Below are 22,858 nucleotides of genomic sequence, written 5' to 3'. Positions count from 1 at the left end.
TCCAAAATGTTTAGTAGAAATAGCTTTAAAGACTTCTGGGAGAATTAAGTGAACCCAGATTGGACAATGAGCACACCAATTCATAGAGGAGAGGAGAAACAAATCTGTATTCTAGGCATCAGCTAAGATTTGTGTGTTCCCACAGGAGCTAATTTCCTAGATAATTTTTTCTTATATTGTTCATACAGCATTCTTTTTAGTAACCTGCAGGATGCCATGAAGCATTAACAGTAGGTTTAAGACATCAGCTAGCGAGCAGTTCCTGTCTTAGGAACAGAAAATCCCCAAGTCACCAAACCCTTCCCATTTCAAACAAATGCAAGCAGCATTTGTCCTAAATAATGCCTCCCCAGTCCAGCTAGGTTTGCTTTAACAACTGGAAATGAACCATTTGCAGCCAGGATGATGTTTTGTCATGGGATCATCACACTTCAAACAGGTTTTGCTCTGTCAGTGAAGTTCCCACCCTGTCCAACACCTGAATGTGGTGCCCAGCTGGGTCCCCTCTGTCTGGGGGCAGTGGCTGTGCCCCAGTGGGGACTGGGCGGCTCCACTGCTGAGACAGAAGAGTGAGCAACAGCTGAGAAAGGACAGAAAGAGGAATGGAAATTGGGCAGGAACAAAAAAAGGGAGGAGGGCTGATATAATAAAGAAGGAAAACATGGTAGCTGGAAAAGCAAGAAATGTACAAGCAGCCGATCGATGAAATAGCAAGAAATAATTAATTAGTGAGCAAAACCAGAGGGCAATGAAATTAAATGGTTAATTATGTAATGGAGCAAACAGCAAATTAATTAAATGTGTGTGGATCTACCAGGTGCTCTGATTATTTAAGGCAAAACATGGTTAGTGAAACTGTTCATTCTCTGGTATTTCAGTTATTCATGGTATCTCTGGCCATGGGGATTAGAGGCTGTTTAAATGCAAGGTCCAGCCATGTATATCTAACAATCATTTATCTTGATAGTGCAAGTGAGATGAACAGGACAGTGATGGAAAGTAGTAGGGACACAGCTGTTCTGAATAAAATGCCTTTAAAGAAGATACTATAACAAGAAAATATATAATGTGTTGCTTTATTTTTATTTTCTTTTAATTTTTTTTTGACTAATCAGTTTGAATTGTTACAGCTGAGAATAGAAGCTGGAAATGTTTGGCTCTTGCTGCTCTGACAATGGAAACTCTACTATGTCTGAAGCAAGGTAATTCAAATAGATACAATTGCTTATTCTTTGGTTAACTTTAAACTGCTGGAGGAAGCCAGGATTTTTGAAAATGAATGATTAACAAACTATTACAATAATGTCTAATGATTGAAAAAAAAATCATCTCCTGCTTACCTGGTGATTAAAGTCTTGATAAACCCACTGTAGTGTCTAAAATAATTCTGGGTTACTTTGTAACTCCACTTAGGTATGGCAATGTTCTCCTACAGTCTGATCTGCTAGTATTGCCTGGTATTTTTTTTTTTAATTTTTTCCGCCAGTGGGAGTTTCCTATTTATTTTTGGAATTTTTGTTCTGTAAATATTTTCTAATTTCCTCTCTGTTAAGTAGATTTTGATCTCAGGTGTGATTGCATGAAATTGAAGTCATTCCTTTTCTCTTATTAAGTGTTCCCGATGAACACAATCGGCCCATGTGATCGTTCTTGGGAATATTTATAAGTGGTATGAAAAATTTTCTTGCATGAATAGCCAGAACACACACTGAATACTTTGAGGACTCCACCAAGAGCTCCTCGCAGCATTTAAAAGTGGTTTTCTGACCTAGGAGGTCATGGGTAGCAGTTGTGTGTATTTGGAAAGTAATAGAAAATGTAGCATTGCCTGTATCATTCATTTATCCCCATCACCTGCACATAAATGTTTCCCTCACCTAATACTTCACAGCTCTACAGGATACATTTATTGTCTCAAATGTGTGGAGCTACAGCAGAATAAGGACTTAAATAAACCACAGGTGTGAAAAATTCCAACTGGCAACTTCAAGCTAAACACCACGAAGCACAAAAAGGCACTTGTCAGAGGTGGAAGGAGCAGTTTGATTAAATCATTGCTTCAGCCCAGACATGTTGGGCCTAATTCTCCCCTCCCACAGCTGACTCACATGGAGCGTGGGCAGTGGCACTGCTGTAAGACTGGAGTGGTGGCACTTGGACTCTGGAGCTCTCATTATGCCTGTCTGACACCACGGAGCTGAAATGTGCAGCTGAACAGATTTATGCTGCTGCTCTCATCAGAGGTGAAGGACTGCTCCTACTCATGGTATGGGATCACTAAACTGAGGTGGGGAGAATTTTAATAGCCAACTTTGCCCCAGTGTTGAAAGCAACAGAACCTGGCTGAGCTGCTGGTGAGGCAGGCAAGAGATGGATCTTCCTTTTACTGTGTTTTTCTTGCTGCCAGTTGCCAGGGAGGAGCCAGCATGGCATCATTTTGAAGTACTGCAGTTGAAAGCTCCACTGCCATCAAATTTTATGGCCCCATCCTCTGCTCCCTGTCACTTTGGCCTGTGTCCTCACCTGGAATCCCCTCCTGGCAAGAGCCTCAGATCGTTTGGAGCAGGGCAGGACCAGGCAATTGCAGAGCAAGCACCTCCCGCCTGCATCTCCCTCTCCTGATTTGACTTCTAGGGAAGAGAAGGCATGGCAGCTGCATTAGGCATGCCAAGCACAGTGTCTCCAGTGAGTAGGCTGGAGAGCTGAATCCTCCTTAGAAGTGCTTTTAAAGATCATGGCAAATGGGGCTGACCAGAGCCCTTTCCAGCCTCAGCACAGCAGTGGCCAGCTGGAGAATACGGGCGCTGCATTGCTGCCCACATGAGCAGGGAAAAGAGGGATTTGTTTCTTAAAGTGTGAAATGCACCAGTGCATGAGTGTTAGCTTATTTGAAAACCATCAGCATGAATAGTTAGGATTACATTGCTTTGAGTACTAATGAGGAAAGTGTTTGCCATTTTTCTGTGTTAGTGAAAGCCACACGATCCACTTTATTCTTATGTTCGTATTATTGCAGTTACAAGAGACAATTTGCAAATGCCTGGCTGCTTCATAAAAGCTAAAGTACTTGGATTCACAGCAGGTACTAATTTTGTGTGCATCTGCTGAGCTGTGCATGGCATCAACCTGTTTTTAATTACACCTGCATGTCAGGCTCAAAATGCATCTGTGAACAGGAAAGATGAAAGGTAGACAGAACAGGATGTCATGTATTTCCCATCACCTTTCACTGGCTGGCTGCCCACAGAAGTAAGAGGAAATTCCCTTCTTTCATAGTGAAAATGTAAAGATTTACTAAGCTTTGCACTGCCAACAGCAAGGTGTAATCACTCCTTTAAGGAAGCATGCATGTGTTAACAGGGGTGAGCAGGGGGAGCTCCAAATAGCTTTCCACACCTTCCCTACCACTGATCTGTAAAGGGCAACAAGTAGCTCTTGCTTTGTTATATTTTATTTGCATTGAAATGTGTAAGTTGGTTGACTTAACATCCCAACTTCATTGTGAAATAAAATATGTGAAGGCAGGAGTGAGCAGGGCTTTTCAATGGCTTGAGTAACAAAGACAAAAGTTAAACAACACTTTTCTCTTCTGTTACTTCACCCAAGTATAGGAAAAATTGTTTTTATGCATTTTTACAAATAAAATAATTCAGACTACAGTTAGGAATGCCATGACTCTTGAAACACTGGACAAGGTGATTCAAAAACTGCTAGACAGTCAGAAGAAATGTTTTTCATGAAGAAATACCCCCTGAATAAAAAGTACTAAGCCATTTGTGATTGCACCTTCAAGCCATTCCTTTAATTTATTCCTGTCATTTGGAATTGTTTCTTTTTCTAATTGCATTAAAAATTGTGCACTTTAAAGGCTGTGGTGTGTGCCAAGAATGTGTATTTGTAGCCAGTGCATAAAATGGGGGAACAGGGAAAGAACAATTGCATTTTTTATTCTGGAATCCAGTCAGACTTTCAAAGCTACCGCAACTACTTTGCTTCAAAAAACAGCAATGAAAATCAATAATGGTAACACAAGTTTAAAAGATAAAGAAGTTATTCACAGTCCCCTTCTATTTTAACATAAGTGCAAGTTGTTGAAACTTTTTGATCCTGTTGCTTATTCCTACACTATTTCTTGGCAATTTGGGGTGTCTCAGTAGCACCTACATGTATTTACCAGTGATAAAAATCATCCATCTGGCAGGCTGAGGCTTGGTTTTGTGTGCAGGTAGCCTTGAGCCCCTGGCTTTGGTAACCAGGTGTGGGCTCTGCAAAGCCCAGGTTGATGCAGGAGGGCATCCCTGCCTCGTGCCCAGGGTGGTCACCCCTCTGACAGCCCCAGGGGCAGGGGCTGGGGGGAACTCCCTGGTGTCTGCCAGAGTTAGGGGAGGAGAAGGGAACAGGGCCAATGCATCTCACTGCTTAATTTTTGTGTCCAAGTTTTAATGAGTTTAGTCAGAGGCCTTGGAGACTGTAGACCTGAATTCCTGCTTTCCTCAGTCAGGCACTGATCCAGTAGAAGCTGTGGTTGTAACTGCCCTGGCACCATCTTTGCTCTCCTGGAGTGTGATATGAAAAACAAAACAAAACAACTCTTTTTCAGTAGAGGGAAGGGCCTTTCAGTATATTTCAAACTTGAGGTGAGAGAAAGCAAAATAAACCAGAAATGAGGTTGACATCCAAAGACTCTGGAAGGTCTCTGCCCCCAAGGTTTCCCTCCTTTGTAGCCCCATGATCCAAATAGTCCCTGGATTTTTTGCATGCCTTTTCCATTTATGCCACCAGCTGTAATTCCAGTTTCATGGTAACCTGGAAAAATCCCACCATTTTCAGCAGAGCCCTGCCAGGTTCTACTCTTTATGAGCCCTAAAGTTCACAGAGGTGGTGCCTTTACCTCCTTCCATTGCTACTGAGCAGATGCATTTGTTTCTGAAGGGTAAAAGCTCACTGCTGGTTTTAAAGTTGTATCCCATTAACTTATTTCATCTGTCAGGGGCTGTAAGTCTTACATAACACAACACCTTTTTTCTTCCTTTAGTGAAACCACAGTTTTAATACAACACTTTCTTTGTTACCTGAATACACTTTTCTTTTTGTGCACTTTTGTGCAGGCTGCAGGAATCCAGACAAACAAGTGTTAATTCCCCATGATGTTTTCCAGCTGACAGGCCTAATTGATTTGATTTCCACTGTTTTCACAAGTGACCCCCCTCAACCCGTCATCACCACTTCTTTTGATACCTGAGCTTTACTTTCTACTCTCACATTCCACTTCAACAACTAATAAAGAGCTCATTAGGAAGGAAGAAACTCATTACTTGTTTTCCAAACTCTGCCTCATGCAGCACATTCAGTGGGTTATAGCCCTGTATTATTAATCAATACAGAACATTTGCTTCCATTAGGTTACCAGCATCTTTTATCATCAGGCTGAGGGTAGGAACCTGTTTCTTTGTATTCTGCTAACCCACGCTCCAGCTAGACTAGACAGAGATAAAAGACAGCTGAGTAATATTTTCCTGAGATCCCTGATGATGCACACAGATGGCCTGTAACAAATTAAATATGCAAGGTGACGGCTGGAGTTCTCCTCACTCCAAGTTCAACTTTTACGGCTTAGAGAGTATTTCACTCCCTACAACACAGCTTCATGGTAGAGAGAGATTTATTTTCCTATCTGTAACAGGGTTTGTGAGTCTTTGCCTACCATGGCCATTAATGGTTGCAGTAGGAAGTAGCCAAGTGCTCTTACTGTACTTCTTGCCTTATTAAAAAACAGCTGGGGAAAAAATGTATTGAAAAAAGCAGTGCAGCCATGTGGAGCTTGAGAAATCTAAAGGGAAACATTGGAGAACTTTGTTATCTACATGGAATGAAATACAAGGCTGAAGAATCCCATTAAGGGATGTAGCATATGTAAAAGCAAGCAAACAAACAATATCAAACACATATTAAGTCAAATGAAAGATTACATGTTGGTAGCACAGGAAAAAAAAAGCCCTTTGCAATAAAGTAAACACAGATCTGTTTACAGTGCCTGAAAGAAACAATTTTTTTTTCTGGCCTGTTACTGTGTCTTCTCTGTGACTGCCTTATCAGATCACAGTCCAGCTGGTGGCTGTGTCCATCAAATTCACTTTTGCTAATGTATTAAATAATCTGACCATAATGCCTGACTGTGGATCATAGTCTGGTGAGCAGGAATTCATCCAATTTGAACTGAACACAGTTTTAAACACGTAGCTCCTAACCTTCCTGACTCCTGGAGTCTCAGCTTCGTGGAAGATCATCTTAAAACAATCCAAATACCTTCTGCAAGATTTTAGAGTCAAAAAATGACTTAGCTCTGTTGAACTGCAGAGCAGCATTGATAAAGCAGGGATTCCTTGACTTCTTAAGCAGTCTGGACTCCAGAAACCTGGGAGCAGCTCATCGCCTTCCCAATGTTCATGTCCTCAGGGGCAGAAGCACAAAGATGTGGAAAGAAACCCCAAACTCCAAACTGAGCAGGAAAGGTTTTCTTGTGTGCTGTTCCCTTGGGGAAGGGGTGGCTACAGACAATACGTGTCTGTGCAGAAAAGTGCTCTGCCATGGACACACCCTGCTCCTGGGGAATGTAGAGCACCTTCTTCCAATCCAGAGACAGAAGAGGACAGTGGACAGCTCCAGCCAGAAGAGGTGGCAGGCAGCCAGGGAATATGGGACTGGAGAACTCCGCAGCCCTGAGGCAGAATGGGAGCCAGCCCCACTGGTTGTGGTGCCTGTAAGAACAAAAACTGCAGCCCCACTGGGAGCTGTGGCATGAAAGGGTGGTGAGAAGATACAACTGTGAGAAGACATTGCAACAATGTAAAATAGGACTGTACCTTGGGATACACAGATGCTGAACAGAGCAGATTTGGTGGCTCTGAGCGACTGCTGAACGGCACATGACCCTCACACCATGTGTGTCATGCCCTCAGAGTCTGATGGCAAGGAATCCCACTTAAAGTTTCCAGATTTGTCTTTTCTGGGCTGCACTGAAGTATTTACATAGGTGTTTATCCATTTTGCAGCTTCAACCAATTACAGTGACAGTTTTTAAATAAATCAATACATTATGTATGCATATAAAATAGACTGTATTTCTATATATAAACCATTTCCTGTCTATATGGAAAGTATGGGTATTGTCTGCTGTGTGAAAAAAGAAAAAAAAAAAAGGATATTCTCCACTTTTTCCATTTATCGTCCAGAACATACCCTCATATCAAATGGTTTCTGATTGAAAACAGCCTCTTAATGCATTACAAGTAAAAATAACCCATTATTGTGTAATATATGATATACCCTTTCCTCTTTTAGGCAAAGCAGTCCCTGCAAATATGTCTAGACAGAGTGATGGAAAAGCACAAATTGGCCTCTAACTGTTGCCCACCCACTTATCAGACAAACCTGCAAAAAAAAAAAAAAAAAAAGATATTACAGTCTCACTCGTTGCACGACACCCATAAGGCAGAAAGTCTCTCTGAGGCTTCATGGCTTACTGGAAAGTAGAAGTGTCAGAAACTTTGTGAACAGGAGCATGACTAACTTGCCTTCATGGCCTGATGAGAATTGCCAAGTGACTGAAGTAGGCCAGGGTGTCCTGTGAGGAGTGGAATATCCCTTGTCTGGACAGTGTTAAAAGTCTTCTTCCCATGCTGCAGATGAATCAGTCACCTGCTGACACTGCAGACACGATCAGAATTCAGAATCTATTTGCCACATTTTGGAAGAAAGCTTTTAAGTCCTGACCTAATCCTTCTACCCTGCACCTGATCATTTTTAAAAAGCAGCTTTTTAACTCTCTTGAGTTCATGCCTGGTAATAAAGTTGTCTTGGACAAGGTTCTCTTTGTAAAAAGATCATTTTCCTCCTCTGGCACACCGCCCTGCTACCTTGTTGTGGCAGGAAATCAACATCGTTTGTACTTGTGGTGAGGACTCTCAGGATGCAGTGTGCATCGTGGATAACTGCCTTTGGGTTTAGCTGCTCTTCTGTTCTCCTCCTCACCTTTAAAAGGAATGGCAGGGTAACAATGTTAATGGAAAGAAAGAATTGCAGAAGGACAAGAGAAATCAATTGTTCAAGAGTTTTCATCCAATGCCACTTGTTTCCCACTTGCAAAATGCTTTGTGTCTTGTTATTCAGAAAGTGTTAGTCTTCCCTGTGGTGAAAAGAGAAATGGTGAATCAACAAAGTAGGTGATTTTTGTATAAAGGGTGTGCTGGATGGTGTTTATACTGTTTGCAAGCACCTGCATGTTTTCATCTGTGTATGTATAAAGTGTTGGTGTGTAGGAAAATGATTGACTCTAGTCCCAGAGAAGTTACAGAAGCCTTGTCACATTTTCATGTTTGAAAACACCATGATGGTGAAAGCCAGGCATGGGTTGGGCTGTACAAGCCCTGTGTAGGAGTGGGGCACTGGAATAACACACTGCCACACTGCTTTAGGCCCTTTTCTTTAGTGGTTTGGTTTCTTTATCTCCACAGCTGTGGAATTCCAGAAGGTAAGGGGCTCATGTGGATGTCTCAAACACCAAGGGAGAATCCAAGCTTGGGAGGTGGTTTTTCTGGGGTGGACAAAACACCAAATAACTTTGCAGTCACCTGTAATCTCTGGATCAGCTCTGAAGGAAAGATGTACCATATACATTGTAGACATATACTCAGCTGAAATGTAGCCTAAACAGCACCTTTTTTCCCTTTTATTTTGGAAAGCCAATATAAGGTTTCTCCTAATGGCATAAACAAGGAAAACAGCACGCACAGAACTACCCAGACAAGCAAAATGCTGATGGACTTTGCAAACATCACAACAGTTTTGACACAGATGCCCCCATAAATTGAGCCAAGCTGTTCACTGTGCACCAGAAATGGTCTTGTGTTTGAGGTTCAAATTCACCTCTTTGTGTAAGTGAGGTTACAGCTGCAGAGACAGGCAGAAACTCAACCCAGGCAGTAATCTGCAAGACAAACATCAGGAGGAAGCACTTTCCAGTTGAGCTTTGAAGTTACAGTCTTTCTACCAATGTGCTTTGGATTTGCTCTGCTATTTTAAAAGCAGAAGAGATGTCCAAGCTTCTGGCCAGCCCTTCCCTTATGTTTGGTGCACTTATCGAGGTTGGCATCCTGTCTGAGGCAGCAGATCAGTCAGGAAGTTAACCAGGAGTCCAGATGCTGGTCTTGGAAAGGCTCCTGCCAGAGCCAGGCTTCCACGGGTTTCAGCTGCCAAATTCCCTCCACACAAATGTCCACAGTTCCTGGCTCTCACACTGGGGTAGTTAGAGGAAAAGCCTGAAGAAGAATGTTTTCTACTCTACAATTAATGGGGAGGAGCAGTGCCAGGGGAGCAATACTGCTGACATAGGTTGGCATGCCTTGCATCGCAAGTTACTGTTTTCCAGGCAGAGAAAGTTCTTGTTTGTCCATGAAGATTTGCACACGTGATGGGACAGGCAGCACACTCCAGGCTCTGCCCTGAGGAAGGGAATTAGGCTGGGCTGCTTTCCCTTACAGGTTGCACTGAGATATAAATGCCTACATGCATTTTATTTATATGTTAGATAAATATTGCAGTCCCTATTTCCCCACACCATCCTAGGAAAGCCACCAATTTTTCAATAGCTGCTTAAACTGTAGACCATGGCTTCTACAAAGCTATGACTTCATTTTCCTGCTGGCTCCTGAAATCCCAATCCCATGGAAAGCTAGGATATACCTCAGTCTCTGTATAATAGAAAACTTCACATGCTAGTAATGCTTTTTTTTTCCTAAATGGGGCTTTGGTTAAGCAGATCTGTCTGTGATGCTCTCACTGACATCTCTGTGGTGGGGAGCACACCTGCCTTTGCTGAAGGTTTGGCTCTGCAGGTACTGAAAGGATTTTTCTTCAGGCACCCTGCTTGAAGGCTGGGGCTGCTTTTGGTGAGCACACAGTCCACTGCCTGCTCATAAAAAACAACAGTGGAAAGCCAAACCTGCAAACAGGTGTACATGGTGATTTCAAGTCATGATTAATCATCATGCTTCAACTAATTTGTCCTCTAATTTTATACCACTGACATGAGGGTTTCTGAGGCTGCAGGATCTATGAGCACCATCAGAATGGGGCATCATTTCCTTGGATCAAACCTAAGGGTCAGTAGAGAGCACACACATATGTGTCCCTCCTGGGACAACAGAATGTGAGATTTCAAATCTACAGTCACATTAGCACTTTCCAGGATGTTAATGCTTTTAACATGCTGAACCTGGGAGTTTTTTCCTTCCAGTTTTAGATTAATCATTGAATTCTCTATTGCAACTGTGGACCATGAGTCCATAAAAGGTGATGTGGATAGTGAACCCTTATAGATTCAGTTGAGGCCTGAGGCATGATTTTGTTTCACAGGTCTCTCTCACATACCTCTGGGGTGTGTAGTTTGTTAGTTTTGAGCTAGGTTAGGGCTGAGTTTCAAATTACAGCTTAGGGATATCCAAACAAGTAGGAAAAACAAAAAAAAAGATTATTCAATCTAACATGGATTCTTTTACCAGGAAGTGATAAAAGCAAATGTGACAATTGTAATCACAAAAGGAATTGCTTCCAAAAGTTTTGAGCAGCTAAAAATGTAGCAGAGAGGAGAAGGAGGAAGGATTTAGGACAAAAGCTGGAATTCAACCTTAAGTATAGCAATGAGTATCTACATTTATTGTCATAAAGATCTCAACAAAAGCATGTGCTGAAAGTCCCTGTGCGCACGGCAAACTGCACTATTTTAACTGGTCTATTTTGGGCCCACTTCATAAGGACCCATTGGTCACAGTGGCAGGACTCACTTTTTGCTCATATCTCTATATGAAGGGACAGCACTTCTCACAAATGACAGTAAAGGCCAGGGTATTTCATCCAAGATTTTATCCTTTGTTTAGTGGCATTTTGGCTTCAGTTTCACTATGCTGTTGACAGAGACATTTGAACATTTTTATTGATTCAAAAATCTGGGCATTATAGTCATCTTTATAGTTCACTTAAAAGTAAATGTTTCAAAATGTAAAACTCCTCATGCAGCTTTTAAACTTTATTGGCTGAAGACTGAGTGCTGTAAAATGATTTTTTCTTCAGTAATGGAAGTTCTATTTTACAGAAACCAGTAACCATTAACTCTGCTTGCTGAGAGCAAATGAACAAAATCAGACCTGCTCTATGAAAAAGGAGGATCTGGTCACCATAATAAAAGTATAAATTTTTCATATCCTCTGTTTTTTCATGACCTGCTCATTCCTAACTCATGGGGTTTTACTACACAGTCATTTGTTAACAGAGGAATCATTTTGCTCATTTTAAAAGCAGCTGGAATGAAAAGTGGTACAGGCGGAAACAGGAATGAATGAAGGACAACTTGGAAAATAGTTCCTTCCTCTTCTTCAGCTTGTGTACTACATGGAAGGAACTCAGGAGGTTATCCATGGTAGCATCAGCCACATCCTTGCTCTTCCTGGCTGATGTTTTTCTACTCTTAAAAGCATCCAGTCTGGAGACCCAGAATTTCTCCAGTCAATCCATTACAGGGCTTCATAATCTTACTATCACAAAGATTGGGGTTTTTTCTCTTGGTGTCTAACAAGAATCTTCCCTATTCCAGCTTAAGCCTCTCCTTACCTCTCTATCTCACCACAGGATCTGTGTTCTGCTATTTGTAGTAACTCTTCAGATATTTAAAAACATTCTCAGCATTCACTCCTATATCTTTTTTTTTTACAGTAAGCAGATGCATTTTGTCCAGTCCTTCCCCCACAGGTAATTTTTGTTGTATCTGTGGGGATTGCAACAATGCTCTGGATCTTCATCAGATTATCAGCATCTTTCTTATGTGCTGTGACCAAACTGAACTAAATGGGGCTGGATTCATAGATGAACAAAATACCTACAGCTCCTGTGGCTCCTGAGTGTCTTTTGTAGCACTGGTACTGGGCACACCGCAGTGCCCAGACTCTCTGACCTGCATATGGCATCTGCATGATCCCAGACATGCTCCAACAGCTCCTAGCACATACCTGGCATCCCTTCAAAGAGAACTAAAGGTCTCTTGCCTCCACTTTTTATAATGATGGTGTTTTCAGTGAGGAGCAGGCCCTGAATTAATCTTTGTTCCCCTTTTCAGTCCCAGACCTCACAGGGATGCACCTTGTCACTTCTTGAGCTCTCCTTGTCTGCAGAACACAAAATTCTTCACACAAGGGAACAGTATGTGGGAAGGTTTGAGAATTCAGCAAGCTCTCCTCACATAAATCATCTAACATCTCTCACAGTGTCCTTCAGCTGCTCAAGAAGTTATTATCCCCATTCTGCTTTACATCATGCTATTCCTGCAGCTTTCTTGAGAAATTTCCTATACTGAACACCTATGAAATTGTTACTTGGTCATCTGTGGCATCTTCACCTCTGTCTCTAGACTTGATGGAATTGTTGAGAAAATGGTTTTTGGCAGTGGCTTTTTTTAACAGACTTGAGCCTCATCATAAAAGAGAACAGCATGGGCACTATCAGACACGTGCAACCACTGGAAGAAGGGAAAATAGTTGTGCACTGTCCCCCTATGACTGCTTTTCACATGTGTCTGTTCTTTCTCCCTGGTGGAAAGTTTGGCTGCAGGAATTGTTTGAAGGGCTGGGAGAGAGCTGGTTGTGGCTGATGGAAGCCTTTGTGGGGATAACAAAGTTGTGCTGTTCTGGGTGGATGCAGCTATAAAAGCTCAGGGTTCAGCACTTCAGTTAGGGTGAGCTAGACACACATACAACTTCTCAGAGGGCAAGGTATAGGAAAAGGTAAATAAATGCCTTGGACTATTTAGTAATAGTTGAACTTGTGTGAACAAGGAACAAAGGCAGGGCAGACAGGGTCTGAATCTGCTCAGACATGGGATGCTCCAGAATGCCTCTAAATCCACACAGGGTTGGCATTTTTGTGGCTGTACCCAGCACTGACTGTCAAATGGCCTGAACTCAGCCCCTCTCTGACATTCAGGCTGTTCCTCAGCATGGACATGGCCTAAAAGCATCTCTCATTGCTTCAGACTTCCCTTAATTTTGTTCAGTCCTGGAAGTTAAATAACCAGGATGGTCAGAGCTCAGCTCACGGTGTGCTGAACACACAAGCAGATGTGTGCAAGTAGACCAGAGAGGCACAAGAGCACAGAGCTGGGACAGGATGGGTTGTCAAAATACTTATCCAACATGCTGGCAGGAGTTTTCAGCTGTCACTGGTGTCCACACAGATGAATTTAATGCTAGCTTAGAAATTCCTTCCAGAGCAGTACTCACACCCATGAAGTAGAGACGTATTTTGGGAGGGAATAAGACACTGGAGTGGTACCTCCCTCTTTTTCCTCTGGGATATGCTGCTTCCAGCTCACCCTGGCCCTCCCTCAGATGGCAGTCCTTGTTCCTGCTGTGCAGTCCTACCCAGCATGTCCCTTCAAAGCCCCAACACTGCCACAGGAAGAGATGTCAAAGACAATATTCTCCTCCCAGGATAATAGGAAAAAGAACAGCCCTTCACCTTGCATTTAAACTCCCTTAAATAAGTGCTAAATAAGCTTGAAGCTGCCTGGTGCAGCATGGAGTCCGTCTGGGAGCAGGGAGCTGTCGAGGGAGGTCTGGCTGACACAGGGGAGCACCTCCCTTCCTGGGCTGACCTGGCCAGTCCTCCCAGGGATGTCCCAGCACCCCCTCCCTGGTGGGATGGCATTCCCTCATGAAGGAGTGATCACATTACCCAGGCCCCTTGTGTAATTCTGGTTCCCAGCAATTGTTTTCTGGTGACCTTTTATTGTTAACAATTAGCGCTGGAGCTGGAGCACAACTGGTGTAAGCATATTTTACATCCTCCTCAAGCAAACAAAAAAGCTGGGTGGGCACGGTCTTGTTTCCTGGTTCACACCCATGACTCCTTTGTGTCTCAGATCTCCTCCCACCATGTGTCATAGTCAGCAAACCCACTCCCTTACCTTTTGGCTCCCAGATTGAGTGACGTCTTCCAGGGATGCGTAGGCATGCTCAGTGTATCCCATTATTTCCTTTCACATCCTATAAGAACACTGCCTCTCCCTAATACTCAGTCTTTCCTTATCCATGAGGCCAGAAATGTAAATCCCTATGCAACAGAGTGCAAAGAGTGAGTTGAAGGATGGTTTCTATTTATTTAAATGTACAGGCTATAAACACCGCCCTCCTACACTGTGTTTTGGGTTCTTGCATGTATTTCCATACAGTAAATATCTTGACAGTTCCCTCTGCTCGACCTCAGTGATATACACACATCCCTGGAGGCACAAGCACGTCAACAGTCTGCTAATCTTCACAAGTAATAACATAGATTTTTCTTCTCTCCCTTTACTTTATTAAACTACATTTGGGGAGAAAAGGCGTAGTTGGCCACCTGCTCCAAACCAGTCGTGGTAGCCCAGGAATATGTCCAGTTCCTGAGCTGAGGACCCTTCCCAGATGAGTACTTTGCCAGTAAGTCTTTGGGGAAAAAGGGAAGATGGGGAGGCAGAAGATCAGGGAAAGACACTCCAAACTAATCTTGTTTCCTGCATTACGGTGTGTGTGTGTGGAGGGGTGTGCGGTGGGCGGAGGGGGGACACTACATTAATCAAATCATGATTCTTTTAGGGTACAATAGGCAATTAAAAACAACAACTAGAATTTCTCCTGCAGCCTGCTGGCAGCTAACACGCGACTCATTCTTTCTGCGGATAGCTTCACTTAGCAGGTCCGTGCCATGACTAATGAAGCCATCTCTCTGCTAGCGCGCTAATTCCAGACCTTTTGGGAAGGAGCCCGGCTGCAGCTCCCTGCATGGCCCTCCCCTCCTCTCAGACTCCTTATGGCCACCCTGCAGGTCCCTCCCACTGCCTGTGCTGTGCTCGGGAAAAGTGTGAGAAAATATTTCTCCCTCAAATCTGCTTTCAGGAGAGCGCTGCCTCGCGATGACATTTAAGGACAGATTTTTCTGGGGCGCTTCTCGTTTTATCCGAAACATTTGAAAGCTGCTTCCTTGGCAATCTTCTTGCCTGCTCCTCGGTGGCATGTTATCTGATCTCTCCTTACCCACTGGCTGTGGGGAGAGGCACGCGTTTCACCGGTAAAGTCATGGTTAAACTAAACATTAAACTGTCCAAGAACTGACTTCCTCGACAGCTCTGATTCAGGCTCCCAAAAATGCTCTGCACAGTGAATCATGCTTCCTTCTGGAAATGACAGAACTTCCTCATCATGGTGTTCTAACTTGCCCTCTCCTTGTCTCCGGTGCTATCAGGAAAGGATTGAATTGCATGCCACATTTTTTCCGTGGTCGGCAGGGAGATGCATCCTTTTTGAAGAGGAAGAATTCCTATGAGTCAAAGGATGACAAACTGAAAATTAGTACCAGCCGCAGAAATAAATGACAAACAACAACAAAAAGCCCCGTAGAGGTGGCCAGTGGGTGTTTATTGGCTATTTGCCTTTCTAGCAACTTGAGCAGCCTAACTGTTGAGAGGCAAACTTGCCTTTCACCACTGAAAGTAGGAGCAAAGTTGAAACCACCAGGATTAGCTCTCTGATTGTCTTTCCTGTGCTTGGTTTGACAGGTCTTGTCTGCTCCAAAGTCAGGTGAGGTGGGGCAGTGCATGAAAGGTCCCAGAGTCCATCCCAGCTCTGAAGGACACACAGCAAGAGTGTGGGGAGGATAAAGGACAGTGTTTCTGGGGGCTTGTTCCAGTCAGACTCACACAGCAGACTGGTTCACAGGCATCATGGTGACAGCAATTTAGAGACAGTTTGATGCACAGGACTTTGAAATCAAAACAACAACCCCCTGCTTCAGCCCCACCCCACGCAAACCTCTATGATTGCTGAGCAACAGAGTTGGGGTAAATACCTGACCATATGGTAAATGATGACTTGCACTGGAAATCAAAATTTTAACAGCTCTTTTTGCTTTGTATACAAAATTTTAACTCCCCCAGAACCAGTGCAGGTGAAAGCCCAAGATGCACAGTCATTATTAGTTGCCAGGCTCTGGGCATTCCTGGGATGAAATCCTGTTCCAAACCAAATCACTAGCAAATTCCCAAAGGAGTAGATTTTCAGCCTCATTTAGACATAATATAATAGGACAGCCTGGACACTAAAAACTGGAGAGTGGTTGAATGGAAATATAGGGGCAATTACTGTGCTTCCCTTAGAACAAACTTATTTTCATTCCCTAGACATATTCCATAATCAGAAAAGCACTACATACTTAATAGGGAAGAAGAGTAAATAATACCAAAATATGTAAATTTTCATGCATTTTAGGCAGATGAAATGCATTTTTTCAAGACTAATTTAGGAGCATTTATTGCCTTTGAGACTTAAGTTTATATTCCTGCCCTTTACATTGTCCCTGAGAAATGGTATTGTTTGTGTATTGACATTTCATTATTTCAATGTGATTCACACTTGCTGTTTATAGCAGATGAAATACATCAAAAAGAGGCATGAAAAAAGAAACAAAATTAATGCTTAATGCATCTGAGCCTGTTTGGGGCTCCCTGTTGCACCAAGTAAGCTTAAAGCACACCTAAGGTGGAGGTCAGGGAATATAGAAGTGGAAGAAAGCTTCTGAACCTCCATATTCACTCACAGGCAGGACAGACATAGAGTACTTTTCATAAATGGGTCAAGTTCTACCCTGAAAAGAAGACAAATTGTTGCATCTAGAAAGGCTACCCCACGTCCTACTCCTCCAAATTATCTTTTTTCTAATTTCCTCCACATGCTTCTTTGTGGCCAGAACAATCTTGGTGGCATCTGTTTAAACTCATAACCCACTAGTAACAACAATCCATTACTTAAATATAATGCTTCCAGGCAGCAGCTGATTCAATCACAGGAGTAAAATACATTCTTAATAACAACTAACAGTCAGGTCCTTCAAATGCATGTATTAGAGACTAGGATAGAACACAGAATAAAGTACCCACTCATTCTTGACCCTGAAACCATGATCCCTTAGCAGACTGATCTGGAGCTGCAAGGCAGGGGATAGGTATTGAATCCCAAGGACTGATCATGCTCAGCAGTTTTGCAATCAGAAAGGACCTTGCCAATTTGCTGACTCATTTCCTTTGGTCCCTTGGATGTAAAAATGAGAGGTCTCATCCCACTGCCACTGTATGCCTCATTGATGGAGTCCAAACCAAAGTAATCTGAATCTAATGGGAAAATTCACACATCAAAAGTATGTAGACTCATGGAAATGTAATTGAAACAACACTCAGAAAGAACATTTCAGGGGTTTTAAAATTTCGTTAGTTTAAAAACTGTAGTCTTAATGCAGAAAGGCTTATTTTAAACCACAAAGAGAGCTGTGGGAATTAGAAATTATCTATTTTCAGCAGCAATGTCTGTTGCATTTTTTATTCATCTGTCTTTCAGATGAGAGTTTGAGCCTAATTTTTGTACAGCTGTTGGCAAACCTCCCCTTGACTGCCGTGGAAGAGGCCAATTGTTCATGTTTGGAAGATGCTTCAGATGTCTTCTGTCACACAACAAACACATGCAAGAAGAACTTGTTCAATTTGGATGGGCTGCAACACGAGACCAAGTCCCCAGGAAAAGGGAAGACTTGGTTTACAGGAGAGTGCAAGGTCTCCATGGACAGGAGAAGAACACCACAGTTAAAGGGACATTTTGAACAGGGGAAAAAGCAACATATCAGTACCAGGTCTTGTCTCTATGGCTGCAAACCAGACAACCTGAAGGCAATAGTGGTGGCCAGAAGTTTTGGAGTTGGAGAAGTCAGGCTGGAGTGGAGTGGAGGACATACTCCTGGCATCAAAATGTCCCCTTATAGCTTTGATGGGTCATATGAAAATGCTCTGTGTTTGGGTAACACTTGTTGGTTGTACAGCACACTGTACTTATCAATGGTGACATTCATTAATGCAATTGCTCAGAGTGATTATGGATTTAGGGGCCTGTTCGCTCTGCTCCCACCTCCTTTCATATCTGTGAATACCACAGTGAGTAGAAAAATGCCATAAAAATTACAGAAAGGCTTTTCTCAAAGCACTAGCCTGGAAAAGGAAAATGCAGCTCCTCTGTGAATGGCAGAAGAAGCCATGAGCTATCTTCAGAGAAACCGTCAAAATCAAAACTGCAAAACTTTCCCATCGCTTCCAGTCCACAAGCTGGTCTGTTTTTTCTCCCCATTTGTACAAACACATAACCATGGTTATGAGCTCTCTTTACAAACAACTCCTCCCCCTACTCACCCCCTTTTCTTATGCCCTGTCCACATGCACACATTCTGGCTTTTTGCTCTTCTGCTCACAGACAGACTGATGGCCCTTGCACACTCACAGGTAGAAAGCTAATTGAAAACCCAGGGCCAGCAGGGCTTCTCCACGCCCAGCTTGCTGCTGCCACCCAAGGAGACTCAGGGAAGAGGCTCCTGCCAACCCACAGCTCCTCCTGGCTATCAGGGTGCTGCTACTCATTCACTGCAGTCCTGTCATTCCCCACCAGCTCTGCAGGGCTGGAGCAGGTCACCACGTGCCTTCAGAGGGCTGTGGCTGTGACTGTGTGCTCCTGGTGACTCACTAGGAGGTCACCATATGAACCAGATCATGAGCACTGAGAAACTTTGCCAGCCCTGTGTGAATGGGAGAAAAAGGAGGAAGGAAGTTCTGTTGTTGCATTTTTTCGTGGTGATCAGTGCTGAGTCAAAAAAAGGGCTCCAGGAGAGCCCTTTAGAGGAGGGGGGGAAGCTAAAATTAGAGGGAGGAAATTAGAGGGGGGGAAAAGCTAAAATCATTAGAGAAATAGAATTTAAAAAATATAAGCCAGCTGGAGAGGAGTGGGAGCCCAAAAGACACCATATTCTTCTCACTGTAGATGATGGTTGTGAGAAAAATCAGAGAAGGGAGTGACAAGTGGGTGGTGATAGTCTTCACTGCTAGAGTATGACCTGCTTTTTTCTCATCCTGGCCTCTCACTAATCCAACCAGTTATTCCCTGTGGGAAGACAGAGGGAGAAAGCAATATTGGGCAGGTCCAGTTGAGTCTGCTCTCCCTAAGGATGCCTCTGGAGCAATGAGGCTGATTTCTACTCAGCCTTCCACGAGCTGTTCTCAGTCACATGTGCTGACATGGAGCTGGTGGGCACCACAAAGGCCCAAGGTGCTGACCAGGGTGTTCCCCACATTAAGCAGAGCTAAAGCTCAGACAGACTGCAAGCTTGGGTGAACTCTTAGTCCTTTGCCAAGGTAAAGTTGCCAGGTTTTACACATTAAAACTAAGGAAAAATAACTCTAGTACAGCATGATTGCCCTTCTAATAGTGTGGGCTAACTGCTTTGCTGGAGAAGTGAGCAGCTGTTCCAAAAGTACCAGAAAATTACTGCTTACATGGTTTTTCATATAGGATGCAGGACATGCTCATATTATATAGGATGTTCACCAATTCCAGTAATACACCAAATATATGCCCAGAAGTTTCTGACATATTTACATTTTAGGCAAGAATCCTTTCAAAATATTTCCTCAGGCAACCAGTACTGTAGGGCTGAAGAGTTTATCTTGGTTAATTCTAAATGATTTAAAAAAGAAAAAGACTGTGGGGATCAGCTCATTAGCAGCTGTAAACCGGCACTGGTCCAGCAACCTAAGTAAACTTCTGAGTTCATAAACTGGCTGGAGAGAGTCTGGCCCTATTCTGCAACTATTTAATCCCTTAGTATGGCAAGGCTTTTACCCCACTGTACTGGCAAGAACCAGCTTGGTTTGAATGAAGAAATACTTCATGTTTTTCAGCTCTCTATTATTGTCAAGCTGTTGAAGTCCAAACACTGCTTGTGATCCCTGTACAGTCAGAGCTTGACATCTACTAGAATGGATTTCTCAAGCTGATAGATGAGACTGATGTAGAAATGTTAATTTTTGTGTCTACACCTATTAAATAAATGTCCTGCTTCTGGGCAAATCTTGGCCCTATGTACATTTTCTATGGATATTATTTTCTGCACATTTTCCAAATCTATTAATATGGTGAAAATTATGTAAGATCTTTAATGCCACATGTTTTGCTTAGGCTGTGTTTCCTCCAGTTGACCAGGAAAGAAAAAGTGGGATAAACAGCTGCTAGTAAAACAATTTCCAGGATTGCCTGTTTTCCTTGCTTGTAAAAAGGTTCACTTCAATTTAATGTTAGTTACTAATGAATGCTCAGCATAGAAGACTAGTGCCTTGATTTATGCTCCCTTGAGATATACTTTTGGCAATTGTCCAAAATGCTTTTTTTCCATAGGGTTTCATTGATTAGCAAGGAAGCAAATTGGTAAAATAAGTAAATTGATATTGAGAAGTCAGAAATGCTGCATTTGGCGTCTTCGGTTTGTACATGCAAATTTGTATTCCTGAAATGCATCATCCTTTTGAAAGCCAGCCTTGCTAAGTCTGTATTTATTAATGTTAATTATAGAGGCAAAGCTCATGACTTCAAAGCCTGATGTGATTTTGGTGCTTTAAAAAGGAATTAAAACATTTAATTATTTTTGAAGAATGTAAAACAACCCTCCATAATCTGCAGCACTTGTTATATACAGAATAAATCTTCTGAAAATTGGTACAGCAAAGTTTGAATTAGTGTGATTAAAATAAAATTAATAAAGACACACTTTAAGAACTTTTTTCCATCTCTATCAACCTGTGAGAACCCTACTCATATAATTCACTCAGAACTACCATATGGCTGTAACTCTTTCAAAAGTCATTCCTTCTTCTATTGGAAGGTGTCTCCTCCAAAAGAGTTGAATAATACTCTATGCCAGAGATTGCCACAAATATCCTTCCTCTTTGCAAATAGCTGTTGCTACTATTATTGCCAATGCCAGCACAGCAGAGGAAAATACCCTCTGTCACAATGATCCCTATTCAGAGTTCAGTGGAAACCTAAACTGCCCCAGGAGGATTCTGCCATTAGGGACCACATTCTCAAGAAGACAAAAATGGTGTGTTCTTTGGGATCTATGCAAAATGAAAAAGTTGTGGATATTTTATATACAGCCCCATATGTGCAGTGGAGGGGCTGGCTGGCTGGGAAGCTGCCTGAGTAGATTGGAAAGGAATTCTGAAATTAACATTAAAAGAAAAGACAGCACAACCTGGACAATACAAAAGTTACAGGGCACTACTGCATGATGAGGCAACGAGGATGGCCACAGAGGAGTCTGTGTTTGTGGATGCAGAAGGAGGGTATGGACTCCTAAATGCCTGGACTCTCCATGGCTTTGTTTTTATTTTCAGTTTTCATGCTAACTGTGGCACATATAGAATTATTTTAACATACAACATAAGAATTTTTATTTGTCTGAATTATAAAGCACCATATGTGAATGCATCTGTTCTTCACTGTGTTACATTTATTATTTGTACTATGGTGGGGCCTCAAGTTTCCACCTCAGATCAGAGTTCCAACTTGCTAGGCAATGCACAAACACATAATGGGAAACACTCCCTGCCTTGAGAAAAACATATTCTAAATTGACAAAAACAGCTCAGGGTGGGAAAGGAAAACAGCCAGAGCACCGTTCCAATGGCAGCTTAACCTCATCTAAACCGAAGCTGCCACACTCCTGCACCTCCAACCCAGAATTCTAATTGCCCATTCAGTGGCTTAAACTGGCTCACAATTTGAGTAACTCCACTCCAGTAAGGAGAAGAGCAACACTGATCTGAAACTAGTCCCCTGTTCCCTTTGGTGAGGTTGGTGTAGCAGAGTTACCTCCCTGAAGATTTTCCCAGTGCTGGCACGAGGGAAGGGCCATGGCAGGACAGTGGAAAAGCAAAAGCTGTGCCCTAGGCTGGCATAAGGTGCTGTGGAAGCTCACAAAAAGAAGTGGGACGCCCAGAATTGGAGAGGTCAGGCACAGAGTAAAAGCTCTGGCAATTGCTAGCAAGTGGAGTTGGCTCAACTTTTCCCACTTTGTCCAATTTTTCCCACTTTTTCTCTCCTATGTGGGCATTTTTGCACACACACACACACAGGCCCACACAATGGTCCAGAGGGTGAGGAGCAGCATAGCATGGTCAGCACTTCTGGATCTTCAGAGCAGAAGGCTCCTGGGTTCTGCTGAGTTCACCAGGCCATGGTCAGGAGATCCCATGTATGAACCCTTTGATGTCAAGTGATATGTCACTAACAAGGGGGTGTGCATTACATATGCTCATGTCACAAAAAACCAATAGGAATGGTTTTCATCCTCAGATCCGTGCGTGCTTTCTGCTCCTTTCATTTTCAATTTGCACTCTTGTTTTTAAAAGTCCACTGGGGCTTGCTCCATCTCAGCATTTGGTTTCTTTCTTTGTCCTCCTACTGCAATCTGTTACCTCTTGTTATCTACCATTATGCCTTTCTTTACTCCTTTATGTGGTTTTGCATGGTTACTGCTGCCTCTAGGAACAAGCTGCCTGTCTCTGAGGGCAAATCTTATTTATTTTTTTTTTTAATCCTCATTTGAAAACACATGTTTTTCCTGTATTTATGATGCAAAATTGTTCTGTCCTTCTCTGCTATGGGCCATGAAGAATGCCTGCTTTAATTTACCCTACATGCTGTGCTGTTCATTCTTCTTGTCTGTAATTTATGCCACATACTGTGCACTCCCTTGTATTATACAACATAAAGTTGCCAGATGGGTGAGTGCAACGCATGCTTTACAATGAAGGCTTTTAGGCAACTGCTTAATCCAAAGCTGCAGAAGAAGCCAACTTGAAAAAAGAAAGAGCATTTGAAAATATACCCAAACAGGTCAGTAGTTATTATGT

At 42.7% G+C, this 22,858-nt stretch overlaps 1 protein-coding gene across 15 annotated transcripts in view; it reads right to left on the bottom strand.

Annotated features, from left to right (window-relative positions):
• Positions 1 to 22,858, bottom strand: part of LOC143692001 (uncharacterized) — a 213,450-nt gene that overhangs the window by 93,142 nt on the left and 97,450 nt on the right. For 6 of the 15 annotated variants that reach the window (XR_013179881.1, XR_013179863.1, XR_013179867.1 and 3 more), the window contains one exon: positions 14,184 to 15,399. The exons of 5 other annotated variants lie outside the window; for them this stretch is intronic. The gene's annotated coding sequence lies outside the window, so the exon portion shown is untranslated. 4 more of the 15 variants (XR_013179853.1, XM_077171468.1, XR_013179874.1 and 1 more) reach the window with 3 other exon arrangements.

The sequence above is a fragment of the Agelaius phoeniceus genome, chromosome 2, assembly GCF_051311805.1.
Source record: "Agelaius phoeniceus isolate bAgePho1 chromosome 2, bAgePho1.hap1, whole genome shotgun sequence".
Taxonomy (NCBI): Eukaryota; Metazoa; Chordata; class Aves; order Passeriformes; family Icteridae; genus Agelaius; species Agelaius phoeniceus.
The sequence above is the reverse complement of the archived record's forward strand: the minus strand, read 5'-3'. Positions and strand labels throughout refer to the sequence as shown.